This window comes from Carex rostrata, chromosome 10 (genome assembly GCF_964058835.1).
Source record: "Carex rostrata chromosome 10, lpCarRost1.2, whole genome shotgun sequence".
Lineage (NCBI taxonomy): Eukaryota > Viridiplantae > Streptophyta > Magnoliopsida > Poales > Cyperaceae > Carex > Carex rostrata.
In genome coordinates this window covers 6,365,937-6,384,685 of record NC_135927.1, presented here as the reverse complement: position 1 = coordinate 6,384,685, position 18,749 = coordinate 6,365,937, and the positions used below count along the sequence as shown (strand labels likewise).

The 18,749-nt window shown below is 34.5% G+C and overlaps 1 pseudogene across 1 annotated transcript; it reads right to left on the bottom strand.

The window, feature by feature from the left end:
* Nucleotides 1–6,427: 6,427 nt before the first annotated feature.
* Nucleotides 6,428–9,749, bottom strand: LOC144560091 (flavonoid 3'-monooxygenase CYP75B137-like; annotated as a pseudogene). The gene is made up of 3 exons (XR_013513319.1): nucleotides 9,129–9,749; nucleotides 8,095–8,577; nucleotides 6,428–7,340 (listed from the first exon to the last, which is right to left on the bottom strand). The product of XR_013513319.1 is annotated as a flavonoid 3'-monooxygenase CYP75B137-like (transcript).
* Between the last annotated feature and the right edge of the window lie 9,000 nt (nucleotides 9,750–18,749).

Below are 18,749 nucleotides of genomic sequence, written 5' to 3'. Positions count from 1 at the left end.
GTGGGCCTTTAATTTGAAGCTCAAGTTCACGTTAACGTGATGAATTTGTGAGATGTACGCCCTCTTTTCTTGTTCCTTCTTCTCCATTTCTTTATTCCATTTATTTTTTTCTTTTCTACATTTATTTATTTATTTTTCGTTTTCTCTTTCTTGCTTGTTCATTTAAAAGATACAACTTATAATCATACAATTAATTTCTAAAAAATCATAAAACAAGTAATTTAAAGGGAAGAACTAATTATATTTTGATCAAAATTTGTTTCATTTTGAAAATATTAAAAATAAGAATTGCAGCATATGTTGTATATTTTTCAAACAACTGGCTGTTTTTGTAAAATGCATTTAATCAAATATTCCAATAATTCTGGCTAGCACAACCATATACTAATCAAATTCACTTAAACCTCAGGAGTCGTTTCCCGAAATCCAAACCCAAGTCAAAGTTTAACTTCACAGTCAATTGTAACCAAAAAATGCTACTATCTGTTTTAATTTTCCTAGTCAGTGTGACAAAACATGTTACTATCTATGTGTCAGTTTTCCCAGTCAGTGTGACAAAATACATGTCGCTATCCATAAACAACATTGACTCATTGTGAGCAGAGAGAATGTTTTTCACATATATACCGGATGTACCCTTACAATTATTTTGTTAACGCTTTCCAATCTAATCAAGAAATCATCAATCTTAAAGAAGAAAGGAAAATATTTGATGCACAAAAATAATTTGCTCGACACTTTTATGGTAGTAATGATTTTTTTTTACCTTTAACTCTTATAATTATCAATTTACACTACCACAGAAAATGTGACTATACACGGTCTGAAAAGGTACTGACACACGATTCTATGACCGTATCAGCGAGTGTCATATATGAATAGCTAGGTATATTGGACACGATTTCCGAAGAGTACGTGTCTAAATGGTACTAGCATACACAATTTGATTTTCGCAACTATACTCATTTTTTTATTTAGAACTATGAATATTTTCATTTTTTTTAATGATTTATAATCGGCTAGCACCTATATTTGCTATCCATTAAGCATACAATATTACACAGAGATAATCAATAAATATTGAACACAAAGATAAATCAATTATAATCTTTCAACACTCAATAAAAAAAAAATGTATTAAACATTAATTAAACGTACATAAACTAATATACATCCCTAATTCAACAAATATCCATGATAGATACATATACATATACTTTCTACAAATATTACAATACTTGGCATGCATTCTTTTTACAAATATTAAATCAATATATATGTATTAAATATACATAGGGCTGCTAATGATTAAGGTTCGGCTCAAACTCGTCAATTGTAGTCCAATGATTCGGCTCTTATGACTCGATTTTTAAAGAAAAGGCTCGGCTCGGCTCAGCCCATGTAAACGCTTGGCTTGGCTCGACTCGACTCGGCTCACAAGCTCATATTTTTAGTTGTTGTTTGAATCAGGGCAACTGTTTTCTTTTCTGTTTGCAGCGTACATTGTTAAAGCTTTTGTTTGGATCTGATAGTTCAGATATTTTTTTGTGGAAAATCACAACTAATTAACCAGTAAGTTCTTACTATTCTAAAAATTTGCATAAATCGCAACAAATGTCTAAAGAACTCGTGCCATAATAACAAATCAAAGAAAAACTGAATGTAACGCGCATCAAATTTTTTTCATGGATTTATAATTAATTTCTTTTAGCTTTATAGAGAAGCGAATTAAATTCAATGAGCACACTTTTCTCCATTCATCAACTGATGCAAGGGGAACGGAGGGTCAAGTTATTGAAATAATAGATTTTGCTTCATGCATATAGTAAAATCAGTTTGTCAATAAATGTCATTACCTTTTTCATTGGAGACAATCTGTTGGAACATTAATATTTTTCAAACCAGACGGGAGCAATATTTCTCTGTTCCAGCTTTTTTGATGCGACTCCTGCTACTAGTTTCAGATGGGTGGGTCCTAAAAAAAGATTCACATTACTTATGGAGCCCACTTCATATAGTAACTCGCTTCAGAGACTGAGAGGTGACAGCCAGGAACGAGAGACAAAAATTCATGAATTTGCGAGGTGACAGTGAGAGGTGAGAGCGAGGTGAGCAAGGCGAGAGACGGAGAGAGCCAGATAGGGAGAGTTCACGAGCCGCTCCAGCAAGAGAGAGAGCCATAGAGAGAGAGACGGAGAGAGCTAGAGAGAGAGAGAACTGAATTGAGCGAGAGACGCAAACTCGCGATGGGAGACTTCACTGAGCCGAGGTAGAGAGGGAGAGTTCACTGAGCCGAGCCAATTTGATAAAATTTAGTTAATATTTTAAAAATATGAGTCAGCTCGCAAGCCGATTCATGAGTTCACGAGCCGAATCGAGTCGAGCCAAGAATTTTACATGAGCCGAGCTGAGCTGAGCTTTTTCTTTTAAAATCGAGCCAAGTCGAGTTTAAGGTTTTTTTAGTTTTGAGTCCAATTCGTTATGAAATATTGAGCCGCTCAACTCATTGATTCCCGAGCCGGCTCGACTCATTAGCAGCCCTAAATATATAGTATTACAAATCCATAAATTAATATTACATCAAGAGAACCTTTGAGAGCTAGTAATTAAAAAAAATATATATCAAAACCCTAACATTTCGAGCTAAAAAGAAAATAATACCATATATAAATTAAAAAGAAAACAGAACGTGACATTCTAGCCTTGTACACGGTTCCGTGTCAAATTCTGATTTCAGCTCGAGTGATCAAAATTGCTATTGGTATCATCATTCTCTATCATAATTTGCAAATTAAATTCATATCATGCAACAAACATACATATATAGCCAGCAAGTACATTAAGAACTTCACACAGACATGTTTATTTTCCTTAAACTTTACATAGCAGCCTTCAACAACTTTACATCAGTACATATATATACATCATCTTGTAAAAAACAAATTAAAGCCAATTTATGCATGAAATTATCCATATATCACAACCCATATAACCGACAACTTGCCGTGGCACCTAGATCAAGTGACTCACAACAGCGTACCCAACTAGATGTCACAAGGCACTATAGCATTTAAAGTTATGACAATATCAATGCTCAACGCTGCCAATATTCAATATAGTCTTTCAACATAGATAACATATACATGTTGAAAACAACACACACATATATACATAAGTTTACAATCGGTTCAATATTTATTAAAGAAACTTCCTATGCAAATCTGAACAAAATGCTAACTAAACGAGAAGTATCCAAGTGCAACAAACACTGACAAAATGACTGTATAACTAACATGTACATATATGTAAAGACTATACCAAAATCTGTACAATGTGGCAGCCAATGCTCCTGCCGTCTAGTGGCAATACTGCTACACTTCACTCCTAAAACCTGAAACCCACAAAGTGGACATATGAGAGAGTGTAAACCTCACAGTGCAGTATTTAATTTCTGTCGTGAGATCCACATATCCAATGAAGAAAAATCAAAACAACATCAAGTACAACAATAATGTAATAAAAGTATTTGACAATCGAATGAAACATTCACAATAAAGATTAGTCAACTATAAGTTGAATACTACAATATGCAAAGGTTAGGTTCATAAGTTTGCCATATAGGTTCAGTTCCAGCGGTTTAAAGAATGCATTTATGTTTACATACAAGACTTCATTATCTCAACCATACCTTTTATTATCACTTATCCAAAGTTGAGCAGAACCATTGTTCTATGAATTACTTTTCTGGTACATTCAATCTGCATCATGCCTCTACATGTTCAACACATACAAAACATAAGTCATGTGCTACTCGAATAATGGCGCCTACACAGCCCAGCTATGCGCTACCCGAATATGGCGCCTACACAGCCCAGCTATGCGCTACCCGAATATGGCGCCTACACAGCCCAGCTATGCGCTACCTGAATAATAGCTCCTATACAGCCCAGCTATGCCCTACCCGATGGCACATACACAGCCAGCTATGCGCTACCCGAATATGGCCTTCGAATTTCATGCTTCAATTTCTATAAATGTCATATTCACATTTCTATTCCAGTTCTCTTTGATGCATAGTTATCAAAAATTCAGCAATGTTCATGAAGAAATTTTAGGCTTCAATTCTAACCAAAGTACATAAAAGACATTCTATATGCTAATAAATCAAAGTGTGCAATCAATGCAATGCATATTCACATTCCTATCCAAGGTTCAATTGATGCAAAGCCAACAAAATTTCAGCAAGGTTCCTGACAAGTGCATGGTTCAAATCATGTCATATTATACCATGGATGAAATTTATACAATAAAAGAATTGGGTTAGCACAAGGATCAATTAAACATGCTTACAATACAACTCTAAGAATATTGGTAAGGCTCCTGCCTTGTAACACAAATGCATGTCAATAACTTAAGAAATAACTCTATATAAAGCAAGTGCAAAAGCCCGAATCAGCAATAATTGGCCAGACACAAGCGTAATGCAGCTAGGGTTCTGGAGAGAATGCTAGGTCTTCAAGTACGGCCTCATACAGAGACTTGGGATTTGATTGTACGAAGTGTGGCTGCACAGATTATGGCGTAAGGCAAGAAATAACATAAAATCTGAAGAATTGCTTAAGTACAGGTTTTTATTTATATTATGAATTTTGTACCCAGTTTCTTCAAATGGACTGTTATAGTTCCAAAAATCATTTATTTGTACTTGTCTACTTGAATTTGTAATATAAGCATATTGGGAAACACCACATCCCAAATGTTGAAAATTAATTCAAATTGATTAAAGCATGTACGAATCAGCTTTTACAGGCATAAAAACTGTATGGGCTATTTTAGGCATTGGTTATTTTATGTATAGTTATTTTAGGACAGTAGGCACAATGGTTAGTTAACTTTAGCCTGTTGTGTAGTGGGTGCTTAATTTAGGGAGTTGTGAGTGTCTATTTTAGAAACATTGTACTGTTATAAATATCGTATAACTCTGTGCAATTGAGTAAGAGAGAAAGGAAATAAAGCATTATTTCTATTCAGAAAAATATTTTTCTCTCTTCAATCTTTTGCATACTGGCACAAAGCAGTGCAGTATTGCTGGGTTTATCCCAACAAAATAGTATCGGAGCTGATGGTTCAGTGGGCAAGCAATTGAAGGCAGACTCAATTTGCAATTGTGGTAGAGTCAATTGGTGCGCAATCTTGAAGAATTGCAGCAGCAACAATTGCTAAAGAAGCATTAACAACATAGAAGACGACATTTCAGAGAAGTTCTCGAGTTGTGGCAATCAAATGGCAAATCCTACACAGACATTTGTTGCATATGAAAATAGAAGAATCAATGCAGATTTTTCTAGTGAAGAGTCACATTCGTTGTCAACCAAATTCGAGCATATGGAGACAACATCTTAGACAAAACCATGGTGGAAAAGGTGCTGAGATGTGTAGCACCAAAATTTGATCACATGGTGGCAACAAATGAAGAATCAAAGGATCTTTCAACTTATTCCTTTGATGAACTGATGGGATCATTGCAGACCCATGAAGCAAAGTTCAGATCAAAGGAGAAAGGCAATGAAAAGTCATTCTACAGAAAGGGGGAGTCCTCTCAAGGCAGAGGTGGACGTGGCCATTGTAGATTTGGCGAGTTCTTGTTTCAGCACAACATAGAAGATGTCCAGTACTTCCACTGCAAAAGATATGGCTTTGTGCAAGCTGATTGTTTCAGAAAATAGTGGGAAGAACAACAAGCATGCTGTGAAGAAGAAAAGATAGAGCATACTTTTCATGGCGTATATAGAAGATGGAAGGCAAAGATCCACAATATTTGAAGATGCAGTAGGAAATGAAACATGGCATCAAGCATTGCAAGAAGAATTGGTAGCAGCAAAATGGAGATCAAACGTGCAAGTTCTGAAGAATAGAAGGTTGGCATTTTTGCAGAAGGCATTGCCAAGAGAAAAGTTGGAAGAATTCGGAATCAAACTTGATATAATCAATTTTGAATTAAGGGGAGTGTTGAAAATTAATTCAAATTGATTAGAGCATGTACGAATCAGTTTTTACAGGCATAAAAACTGCATGGGTTATTTTAGGCATTGGTTATTTTAAGCATAGTTATTTTAGGACAGTAGGCATAATGGTTAGTTATTTTTAGCCTGTTGTGTAGTGGGTGCTTAATTTAGAGGGTTGTGGGTGTCTATTTTAGAAACATTGTACTGTTATAAATATCGTAGAACTCTATGTAATTGAGTAAGAAAGAAAGGAAATAAAGCATTATTTCTATTCAGAAAAATATTTTTCTCTCTTCAATCTTTTGCATACTGGCACAAAGCAGTGCAGTATTATTGAGTTTATCCCAACAAAATTGGGACCTGGCTCTAATACCAATTAATGAAATTTTCTGGAAGAATAAACAAAAACAGAGAAAGAATTTATGTGGAAATTCACTACTTAATTACTTGATTACAGAAGTTCAGTATTTAAAGTAATACAATATCTAAATTTAGAACCAACTACTACTACAGACAGCTATATTTAGATACCCACTAATCCCACTACAGAGCTATATTTAGAAAACCACTAATCCTGTCTAGAGTAAATCAGGAAACCACTAACTCAACTACATGCCTAGAAATAGAACACAACATGTTGCATCCAGATCTCTAGATCTGGAATATTCAGACTCTAATTTTGTATCAATATTCAACACCAAATTAATAATTAGTAATACAACTTGTCATTTGATAGCCTGGGTGTAGGTATAGCAACCAAAGGGACAGCTTTCTTTGTCACAATCCCAAATTTATCTGACAAATCGACCTCCTTGCCTTCTGGGATATTCCAATCAAATGAATGCACCAATGTGGCTAGCAAATGACCTACCATTCTCTCACCCATGACAACACCTGCACAAGTTCTCCTTCCTGATCCAAACGGTAAGTAGTCAAATTCTTTGCCACTAAAATCTCTCTTGTATTCCTCTTGTAAAAATCTTTCAGGTTTGAACTCCAATGGATCTTTCCATTGCGATGGATCCCTTTGAATTGCCCATACATTTACAAAAACTCTGGTACCTTCTGGTATGAGGTAGCCATCAATTGTACAAGGGGAGCTGGGCCTGTGTGGAATGAGGAGCGGAAGTACAGGGTGGAGGCGAAGAATTTCTTTAATAACACAAGAGAGGAATGAGAGTTGTGGTAAGTGGGATTCCTCTACTAATTTGTCTTTTCCAACAACTTGGATAAGTTCATCTTGTACTTTCTCGAGTATGTTGGGCTTTTTATAATCTCAGCCATGGCCCACTCAATAGTGGTTGACGTTGTATCTGATCCTCCCGTAAACATGTCCTGTTGCACAACGTTGTTATTTCTGAGAATATTGTTCAGTGGAGATAACAGTTTTGTAGTTTGTGCTAACATAGAATCTTCCTAGAATTTCATTAAAGTAATAAAGCTCTTTAGGACTATTAAACCTATTTGCAATTCCATACTAACTCTCTTATATTTCTATTGTGAGTAGAACTAGGGTGCTCTTAAGCTCACCAAAGTTTTGGTGAGCTTAACTCTAAAACTTATCAAATCAATTTCAAATGACGAATCCAAACCGTTGAAACCCGCCTACCTTACGTGTGATGCATCTACATGTGAAATTTTTAAACATTGGAATTAATTTAGTATAAAGTCAAGCGGTCAAAAAACGTTCAAAAATGAATGCACTAAAATTAATTTATTAACCTTCTAATTTTGACCGCTTGACTTTATACTAAATTAATTCGAATGTTTAAAAATTTCATATGTAGATGCATCACACGTAAGTTAGGCGGGTTTCAACGGTTCAGATTCGTCATTTGAAATTGATTTTATGAGATTTAGAATTAAGCTCGCCAAAACTTTGGTGAGCTTAAGAGCACCCTAGTTCTACTCTTCTATTGTTGTACTTACTAGCGGTATTATCTAAAAGGGAGTAATACGGCAAACTATATTTTCTAACCATGAAAAAGAAATGGAGAAGCGAAGTATTAATGGAGCAACCTTGCTATTTCCATTTTGGACCTCCAATAAGTAAAGGTAAATGTTATATAAGATTAGTAACGTTACATACAAAGAGCAAGGCCTTAACATGAGTCATAGTGAAGGGGTTTTTGCCATCTCCACCTTCTCTCTCCATCTTTAGCATGACACCCAGGAGGTCATCGGCTCTTTCCCCTTCCCCACTACATTTCTTCTCTATCACTCTCTCAAAAATGCTGTCAAATCTCCCCCTTAAGACTTCCATCTTTCTCTGAACCCCTTGCAAATCAAATTGAGCCAAGGCTGAGAAGAAGTCCAACACATTGGGCTGGCCAAACAAGTCAATCATATCAGCTATAACCTTTTTGAAATCTTTGTCAACAAATTCTCTTTCCTTCTCCTCTTGAAGTGTGCGGCCCCATATCGTGTTTGTTACTATATTCGTCGCAGTTAGAAACATTTCAGCACCGATGTTGACCGGGGTACCACATCTTTCACGGATGCGGCGTATGGTAGACCAAATCTCCTGCTGACGGAGGTCTGAGACTCTGTCAAGACTGGAGGAAGACAGCACCTGTCATGCCATTATACTAGTTGTTAGTCTATGCCGTCCGGATGCATGGTGTATTTTGGTCCATTACCTTAGGATAGGCACATTTGGGTTTAAACTAACCCTATCATACAAATCAGATTGTATCTAGCTTAGTATTGTTTTTGCTTTCTTGATAGTTAAATGGATAAATTGAAACATAGCTTAACTGAGCCTGAAACATGAAGTTCTCGTTGAAATGGTTCAACAGCTCATTACTTCAAAGCTAACTAATCTTGGTGAACCTATATGCACGTGAACTGCACAACACAAGGTGCTGCAGTTTCAAATTCCAAATATTGTGGTTATGTTTGATTGGTGACCTTGGGTGTTGTGGGCACGAGATCAAGGTATGGTGCTTTTGACAAGTCTAATCCAAAAGTCAAGTATTGTTGTCAAAGAAAATGTTAAGAAAAATGGTCAAGATGGATTGAGAATCATACTGGCCAGTACAGAATTATTTTTTGTGTATTTCTTTTTTACCATTTTTTTTGTTTTCTATCCATTTGTTGACTAACTTTCAATTCTAATAATACCTCATTCACACAGACACGTCGCAGCATGCGCCAGGTAGGTCCATTAGGAGAAAATATTATATCATTTCCACCATAGGTAGCAATGGAGGCGACTACAGGGATGTCTCGATTTGCAAATGTGTTGTCATGTTCACGCAAGATGGCACGAGCCAGGGATGGGGAGGAAATAACAACTGTCAGCTTGGAGCAGAGTCGAAGGGAGAATATCAGGCCATACTTTTTGGATAGATCAGCAAAGTATGTGTGAAGTGATGGATCGAGAAATGGAAGACTTCCAACAAGAGGTAACCCTGTGGGGCCTGGTGGCAGTGGAGGTGTTCTTCTTCTGCGAAGTAGGAGATGGGTTGTGCAGAGAAAGAAAGTTGCGAGGAGTAATGTGTACAGGAAAGTAGTGGGTTCCATCATTGCAAGAGGGAGGTGAGGGATTGCAAAGAGGTGAGAGTGAAATCTGTAGGAGATGAGATACGATCTGCTGTTAGGAATGCTTCTTTTATAACGGTTTCGTGTGGTGGTGGTTAATTGCTCCTTTGTTACGGTATTGCATTGAATTCATTTCTTCTTCTCGTCATTTAATGGTGATTGTTACTTCCCATTTCCATTAGTGGTGATAGGCCAGTCGTAATCTTGATTTGTTTCTTCTTTTAATCACAATGTTTGCTGACAAAAAAGCTATATATGTTATAACCTGAAATTTTAAAAATGAATAACTAATTGTAAACCATAATTAGAGATAATTAAAAAGTGAAATATGGTAAATAGTAAAAAATTTACAACCTTAAAATTTAGGCTTATTAATTAAATAGTTGTTAATTTATAAGAATTAAACATTAACAATTTAACTAACATAAATTTATATGTTTACGGGAAAACAAATGAATAACATCGTCCTTCAAAGTTCAAACATTATATAAACAACATAGGAAAAATCTAAATGAGAAATTAAATCTAAACTTTAACAAAAAATTATTAAACTACTACACAAATCCCTTTCTATTATCTAATTATTTAATTATATTTTATTTTCTAAAAAATTTCAAGCCAATACCATCTCCCAACACATTGTATTATCTCATCCCTTTCTCTAATTTTCTTCCTACCGGGCCCCACCCCCATTTAATCTCTTCCTCTTTCTTTCACTTCCAATCGGACCCAACCAAATAAACCCCTCCCTCTTCGTTTCCTTCCTTGAGAAGGAAACCGAACAAATAGGACTCTCTCAATCTCTCTTGGCGTCTTCTCTCTTCGTACGAGAGCATCTTCTCTCTCCCACGCGAGCGATGCCTTTCGCGTGCACACCATGCCCTATTCTCTCTTCCGTATGCTCCCATATCTCCCGCTCACTCTCTCTTTATTTTTCTTCTCCTCATCTCAAGCTTTCCGGTTATTCATCCTCCCTCTCGCTGTCTCTTGCTTGTCCTGTACCTACCTTGTTCCCATGTTCACAACAGAAAGTTCTTCCTTTGGTGCCGACGAACTCTTATTAGCACCTATTTGGAGCAAATACGGGTATTTGAATTTTCTTCCATGTCTGTTGTTTCTCTGTTATACCTTGTAATGAATCGAATTGATGCCTGCACCTCTTTCATGTGCTGTGATAGTTTAATTTTACTTCTTAGTCATATTTGATCGTAACATGAAAAATTAATTCTGTTGTTCTTTGTACCGATCTTGACATGTGCTCTTTAATCTTATCACATCCAATTTTGTTGAGTACTCAATAATATTAGTTTAATGTTGAACCATTTCTTTCAATATTAGCAATTTTGGAAATTGGTTCCTTTATTGGGTTTAAACTCGATGACATTAATCCTTTTGTTTTGGGGTCCTAAATATAAACCCTCTAAATCTTTGAGGTTTATAGTATAAATATAAGATTAGCCGTTGTCAGAGGGATTAATTTGAAACAAAATTTGATTAAAATTCACTTAGTTCTTCCAGCTTAATAGAGAATTTAAAATGAGCCTTAAACCTGGACTGGGACCTTAATTGGTATTTATTAAATGTGGATTGGGTTAGACCGAGTAATAAAAGGACATTAAATTAGAGCTGGACTTGGACTTTCACATGTCCGATAAATAAATATGAGTTCAGAACTGGAAGTTGACATGCACCATGGGATGAAAATTGTAAGTCAAGTAAAACTTATATATTGCTTAGCGAAGTTATTTACCGATTTTTTTTAATAATACTCTCAAACCATACATTTTATCATCTGAAATTTCATACTGAATAGGCCTTCTAAGAAATTCCTCCATAAAGCATACTCCACACTTTTTTTTTCCTCATTTCTAACTCGACCACTTATTGAATCTCCTCTCTGGAGAGACTATGATTGGACGATCTACCTCAAATCCAGCAAGAAAACTAAAATAGTTCACCTCATAAGGAAAACTAAGTTGACATTCAAATATGAAAAAGTAATTTGCGCTAGTCTAGCAAAAAAAAAATACAAAAGTAATCAAATCGAAACATAAACTACAAAACAAAAAAATCGTCTTTTTTCTCTTCCTCTTTCTCCTCAGCTGCTGGAAATGAATTTTGACTGGATAGGAGAGAGAAAAAGTCGATTTATAGGGCATTTATAGCTGATCGCCTTACCATGGGACGAGTAAGTCTTGAAGTGAACTGGCCCACAGTCATGGCAGTTTTCAAAATTTTTGCAATATGAGGGTATATTTGTAATTTTTTTAGGGTATTAATTAAAAAATCAGAGTTATTTAAGTTGTTATTCAAATAATAATTAATAAGGAATAACATTAAGCATTGGCATTTTCTTTGCTGGCTAGCTAAGTCTCATAATTGAACTAATTAAATTTAGGATAATTATAATTTCTCTCACCTATCAATCCCTCATTTCTTCTGCCAACTAACTAATTTTCTATTTTAACTATAACTATCATTTCTAACCATCTTTATTTTTTTCCTCTTTATCTCTTCCTCTTCCTCTTCCACCTTCGCCTCCCACCTCCCTCTCCCACCTTTGCCTCCACCTTTCTCTCCCACCTCTACCTCCACCTTTCTCTCCCACCTCCACCTCCGTGCCCGTTTGCCTGTTGCATCCGCACCAGTAGACGTTCTGCCAGAGATCATATGTCACACTATCCAAATCAAACACGCCTCTACCGGGATTGAACACTTCAATGTGTATGATGAATACTTCAACGCATATGAATGAATACTTGAGCACGCCTCTGCCGAGTCAGATCCATCACTATCGATGTCTATGTTGTCCTTTCTCATGAAGTAGTGAGTTATTTGCAAAGAACAAACATTTATTAATGGTGAATTAAGCCACTGCGTACTAAGAAATGACATAAAAAAAATTTGAAAAAAAATAGAGGTATATGAATGAATACTTGATGTCTTTGTTATGAATACTTCAACGTGTATGAATGAATACTTCATATCTTAGGTATGAATACTTATGCAACGGACAACTCGAAAATATATTATCATGGATCTCATTTTAAAAATAAGATTGTGTAGAAAACATTCGTGATTTTAGATTTGCAAAATTCCTCATATATCATCAGAAATATTGTTTAAATTAAATAGAGAAGAAAAAACCACCTCTAAAAACATGTAAAAGATGTATGAGTGATGTGTCCAATTTTTGTATTTACACTTGCACGACGAGGATGAATACTTTCTATGAGATATGAATACTTGTATGACAATGTATGAATACATGTGCAACGAACAACTCGAAAGTATGTCATCATGGATCTTATTTGAAAGATAAAATTGGGTAAAAAACATTCATGATTTTAGATTTACAAAATTCCTCATAGATCGTCAAATATATTGGTTAGATTGAATAGAGAGAAAAAACCACCTCTAAAAATGTGTAAAAAATGAATGAGTGATGTGTCCAATTTTTATATTTGCACTTGCATGACAAGGATAAATATTCTCTCGATGAGGGATGAATACTTGAAAAACGGACAACTTGAAAGTATGTTATCATGGATCTAATTTAAAAGATAAAATTATGTAGAAAACATTTGTAATTTTAGATTTGCAAAATCCTCACTAATCGTCAAAAATATTAATTAGATTGAACGGATAAAAAAAATCACCTCTAAAAACCTGTCCAATTATTATTTTTAAATACTTGATACCTTAAGTATGAATACTTGATGTTTTATATATGAATATTTGATGTATTATATATGTATACTTGCGCGTGCCAGTTGTAAAATCTTTCAAAAATTAGGTGGTCCCCAAATAGTATGTCGTTCCCATAAGTAGTTAGTACTTAGTAGTTATTTAAGTAGTTAATGACTAGAAGATTAAATGGGAGATTGTTACGAAGGGATAGCTAGGTGCTCCCTTAAATTTAATGTGCCCATAAATTCAATTAGTAGAAAATACCATAAATAAAATAGAATGTGAATGACATATGAAATGTTGGCTATAAAATTTCTATTAAAAAATATAATTAGTATATTTAAGTTATTATAATTACAATATAATTTATTTTATATACTTAGCATATGCTAAATTAATTATCACCGAATACGGTATTTTCATATGTGAAGGTATATTCCAACGGCATATAAGTACAAACCCAATACGTATTCTAACTTTTGTATAAATAACACTTTATTAAATTAGAAATACTTTTATAAATAACACTTTTCGTAAGTTAAAACTTTTGTATAAATAACACTTTTCGTCACACATATTCTTTTTCTTTACGAATGAGCCTGTTGTATTTTCCAGCTACATTAGGAGCTACTCGTCGTTTCGAGATATGTTATGGATGATCATCATGGTACAGTGATACGTATGCATTTCCATCGATTGAAGAACAGATCCATCGTAGATGATGTGGGACATGTTTTGTTCACTAGTGAAAAAAATAGAATCAGGATCGGTTATATACGCATATCAGTATCGGAATACAACCGATCCTGATGAAGGCGATACTGATACTACAATAATCTTGATCGGTTAAATAACCGATCCAAATAGAAACTATCAGGATCGGTTGTTTCAACAACCGATCCTGATACTATTTTTTTTTTCCAAAGTTGGTTCTGCAAAAAAAAAAAAATAGTATCAGAAACGGTTGTTTATAAACAACCGTTTCTGATACTATTTTTTTTTTTTTTTTTGCAGAACCAACTTTGAAAAAAAAAAAAATAGTATCAGGATCGGTTGTTTATAAACAACCGTTCCTGATACTATTTTTTTTTTTCAATTTAGTTTTGACCACACATAACTGAAACTTTCTGTCCATCAGAATGGTAGCAGCAGTTGAAGAAGAAACTACATAATCAGATTGATGTGTATCAGATGTCTTTGAACCAGTTATTTCATCATCAAACTCTTGGTGTTTCATTGGTACCTTCATGGTATCAATGAACCATATGCAAATGCATTTAGGATTGACATCCTTGCTAATATTGGGGCGGGCTAAATAAAAACATGAGAAGTTTTGGGTTGTAAAAGATTAATGCAGCTCAACCATTGTAAAGTGGAACCACCCAATCAAATTAATACAATGCAATGCACCTGAACTGTGGGGTTAGAAGAGGGCTCAGCAAGTCACTGATACTTCTCTCTAGTTTTCTCCAGAGATTGCTTCATCTTACAAACTTAAGAGCATTTTCACAAACACCTTGGGTGCATGACTCAGTTTTGAAAATGAAATAACGACTAATTTCAAATCAAGGACCAGAGATGAGATTGCTATTTGAAAATTAACAAATTGTAATTGACTGTATTATATATAAACAACGAAATGATAAAAGAGAGGCGAGATAGATAGATTAGAGGCTTAGAGCGGTACCCAATCAACCAAAAGAGGACGAGATGAGGTGGTCAACCCCAATCCAAGCCGTCCATACATATATAAAGAGGAAGAGAGCGTAAGAGCGACAGAGATTTTTTTGTCCTCTGACACCTTGCACTTGTTCGGAGCCTGAGCGAGAAGCATTTGCAAAATCTGAGTGATGCTTCAGTTCTTCGCATGTCTTCGAGAGAGAAAGGGCGAGAGAGTGATGCTTCTGTGTCTTCGAGAGAGAAAGGGCGAGAGACTGGAGAGGACTAGGTTCGCCAATGGAAAATGAGAGGATTTGAGAGGGAGATACGGAGACCGAGAGAGACGTTAAGTTGAAAATGAGAGGCGCGAAATGAAAATAAGAAGAACCCTAAGCAGGTTATATAGGGAGTAATCATCAGGATCGGTTGTTTATAAACAACCGTTCCTGATACTATTTTTTTTTTTCAAAGTTGGTTCTGCAAAAAAAAAAAAAAAAAAAAAACATTGTATCAGGAACAGTTGTTTATAAACAACCGATCCTGATACTATTTTTTTTTTTCAAAGTTGGTTCTGCCAAAAAAAAAAATAGTATCAAGATCGGTTGTTTATAAACAACCATTCCTGATACTATGTTTTTTTTTTTTTTTGCAGAACCATCTTTGAAAAAAAAAATAGTATCAGGATCGGTTCTTAGGTAGGAACCGATCCAATTAGTTCATGTGCTGTGCTTTCATTAGTTTTTACTATCGGTTTTATTGATAAAACCGATCCAGATAGGTATTAGTATCGGTTGGTTCATACAACCGATCCAAATAGGCCGATCCTGATTTCAGTTTTTCCACTAGTGGTTGTTATGTTCCTTTCCCCCGAGTGCCGGCCAGGTCGTGGAGTGCTTTATTTGTTCTTGAGGAAAAGATTTAACTAATTCTTATGTCATACGGGTAGTTTTCTCCTATTGTATATGTTTGGTGTGAGGATCATTTTAGATGTAAGATGCAAATGATTTTGGTTTTGGTAAAATACATTGACGTGCGCGTCAATGGATGTTTTTAATACTGTCCGATACTAGATATGGCTATTTAGCATTTTCATGCCTGCCACAATTTAACATGGGATAAAATGTGTTGATGTACCTCAATGGATGTTTTAAATAATTAACTGACACGAGGCGGGGATTAATCACGTTTAATCGGAATTCCCGGTTTGGGATGTGATAATATATGTTTATTTGTGCTCGTCAACTTGAAAAATATGCTTGGATTTAAGAACTAGTCTTTGATCTAGCAGCAAAGGCACATGGTCTCTATGTGAGAGGTCATGGGTTCGAAACCCAGATGGGGGAAATTATTTGTTGTATTACACGGAAATTAAATAGTTGGGTGGCTTGACCTCCAACCTTTACTCAAAAAATATATATATATATGTGCTTGGATTTCCCTTTGTTTTTTTGCTATGTGATGGATTGAGGTCTTTCCAATCCGGACGCTGGGGATTTTTGTTTGGGCATACTACGGATGATAATTTCAGAATAGCTGTTCACATGCAGCTAAGTTGTTTTCCTTTTCTTTTGATGGTTGGATCTGCACTGCCACCAATTGCATACATCTCTCAGTGTGTATAGTCATTACTTAACACGTGAAAGTAGTTGTGCATGCCCCTGCTTTGGATTAATAAGTAAATATTTATTAATCTATTTCAACTATATTGTTATGAGTTATGACACCTCTTACTTCTTAAGAACCTTCATAATTAACTTGGCATTCTCTGAATAAACCCTTCTCCAAAATGGTTGAAAGAAATTGTTACTTGCATTGCCTTGTTCTTCACATATGAATCACTGTTAATTAACCAAAGCAACGACATGAACCCGACAGTACTGATTATTATTTATTAGTGTTGCAGTATCAATTAATACAATTTTTGAGATGCAAACCTAACACAATATTTTTCTAATGCACACACTGAGTGTGCAACACATACCTGAACCAGCCAGTGTCCCGATCTTTGATGCCTTTTATCTTTATTTTACAGTCTCATTTCTTTCGAATGAGACTGTAATCCAATTTTGAATTTTATATTGAATAAAGTGCAAGCATAAAAAAATAATTATCATGTACAAACTATTAGGCAATTTTATTTTGAATAAAGTGCAAGCAATAATTATCATGTACAAGCTATTAAACAATATGTACAATTATGTCTTTTCAACTGGACGGCATTTGTTTTTTTATTTTTCAACTTTAGGACTTCTATTTTTTTATTTTTCAACTTTACGAATTTTCTTATTTTAATTTTCAACGTTCTGATTTTTATTTTTATATTTTTCAACTATATGATTTATTTTTTGATTGAGACTTAATACAGCCAAGCTAACGTACAAATAAAAGAAAAAAAACAGAAATTTATATATATATTTATCGTAACTTCCCGATTTAATTATTTTTTTCAACATATTTGAAATGAAATATTTTTCTATTAAAAGTCACTTATTTTATGAATTGACAATAAAAATTAATATTAGTAAAAAATATCAAAAGGAATGTTTTGTCCTTACCTCAAATTATCAAAGTTTCTATTATTATTTTATTACAATTGAGTACTCGACTAGTAAGAATAGTACAATAAACCTCTCTGGATTGTTGGGCAATATTTCATAAATTCAGATAATTTTTTTTTTATAAATTTTGTTAAGTTCAAATGAGGATATTAATAAAATAAGCGAGTTTAGCTGATAAATAATAATTTTATAAATTTAGATGGAAAAATATCTAAATCAAGAAATTATGGTAAGTGTGAAGGGTTCTACTGGTAGCTATAACCCAACATGTCCGCCTCCTCCCCACATAGACATCGGAGAAACTCATTTTGTTCAACACCAAATGAACAATCAAAAAGACGCCAACAGTACCGATAGAAGATGGTTAATCTACTGAAGTCATGAACGGCTAGCTATTAAACAAAATGTTAGTCTATATCATGTTAGTCTTGGGAATCCGTTGGAGAGCTCTGTTTTAAAAAATAGACAGGCCTACTTATGTCTCTGGGTCATGACAAGACAGTAATTTTCTTATATGTTTACATCAAAGACTAAAATATTTGAATATTAATCCCCCACCAACTTGTTAATTTCAAATTTCTCTGAATTATGACAAGATAGTGATATTAGTGTAGTGTCAAGACCAAAGACTAAAATATTTGAATATTCATCCCCAACAACTTGTTAATTTCAAATTTCTCCGAATTATGACAAGGTAGTCATATTCGTGTTGTGTCAAGATCAAAGACTAAAATATTTGAATATTAAGCCCTACCAACTTATTGATTTAAAATTTCTCTTGATTATGACAAGATAGAGATATTCCTGTGGTGTTAAGATCAAAGACTAAAATATTTGAATAGTAATCCCCATCGTTACTTTTATAATTCATATCCAAGTAAGTGATGCACATCCAAAAACCTCAAAATCAAAAACTCTTGCATGGACTTTTACTTTTCATATTCAAGTATTGGTTCAGAAAAGTTGGAAAGAGGACACCAATTAATGAAAAAAAAAAAAAAATTGGAGTACAGATCATATTTCCAGTTTTTCACTATATGAAAATTGTAGAATAGCATGAATATAATGGAATATTACCGTCGGTACGGTAGTCACGGTAATAATCCCATTGGTACGTAATAACTATATCCACGGAAATATCTATCTCTGTGGACTTCCTGACAACATTGCTCATTGTCTGATCGGCATCATATTAAAATCAGTTTCAAATCATTTTGATTCATGTTCAGAACTATCTGATTGGTTTTATGATCAGTGCGTTCTGCTTCAATACTCGTGTGGCCTGATTCAATAT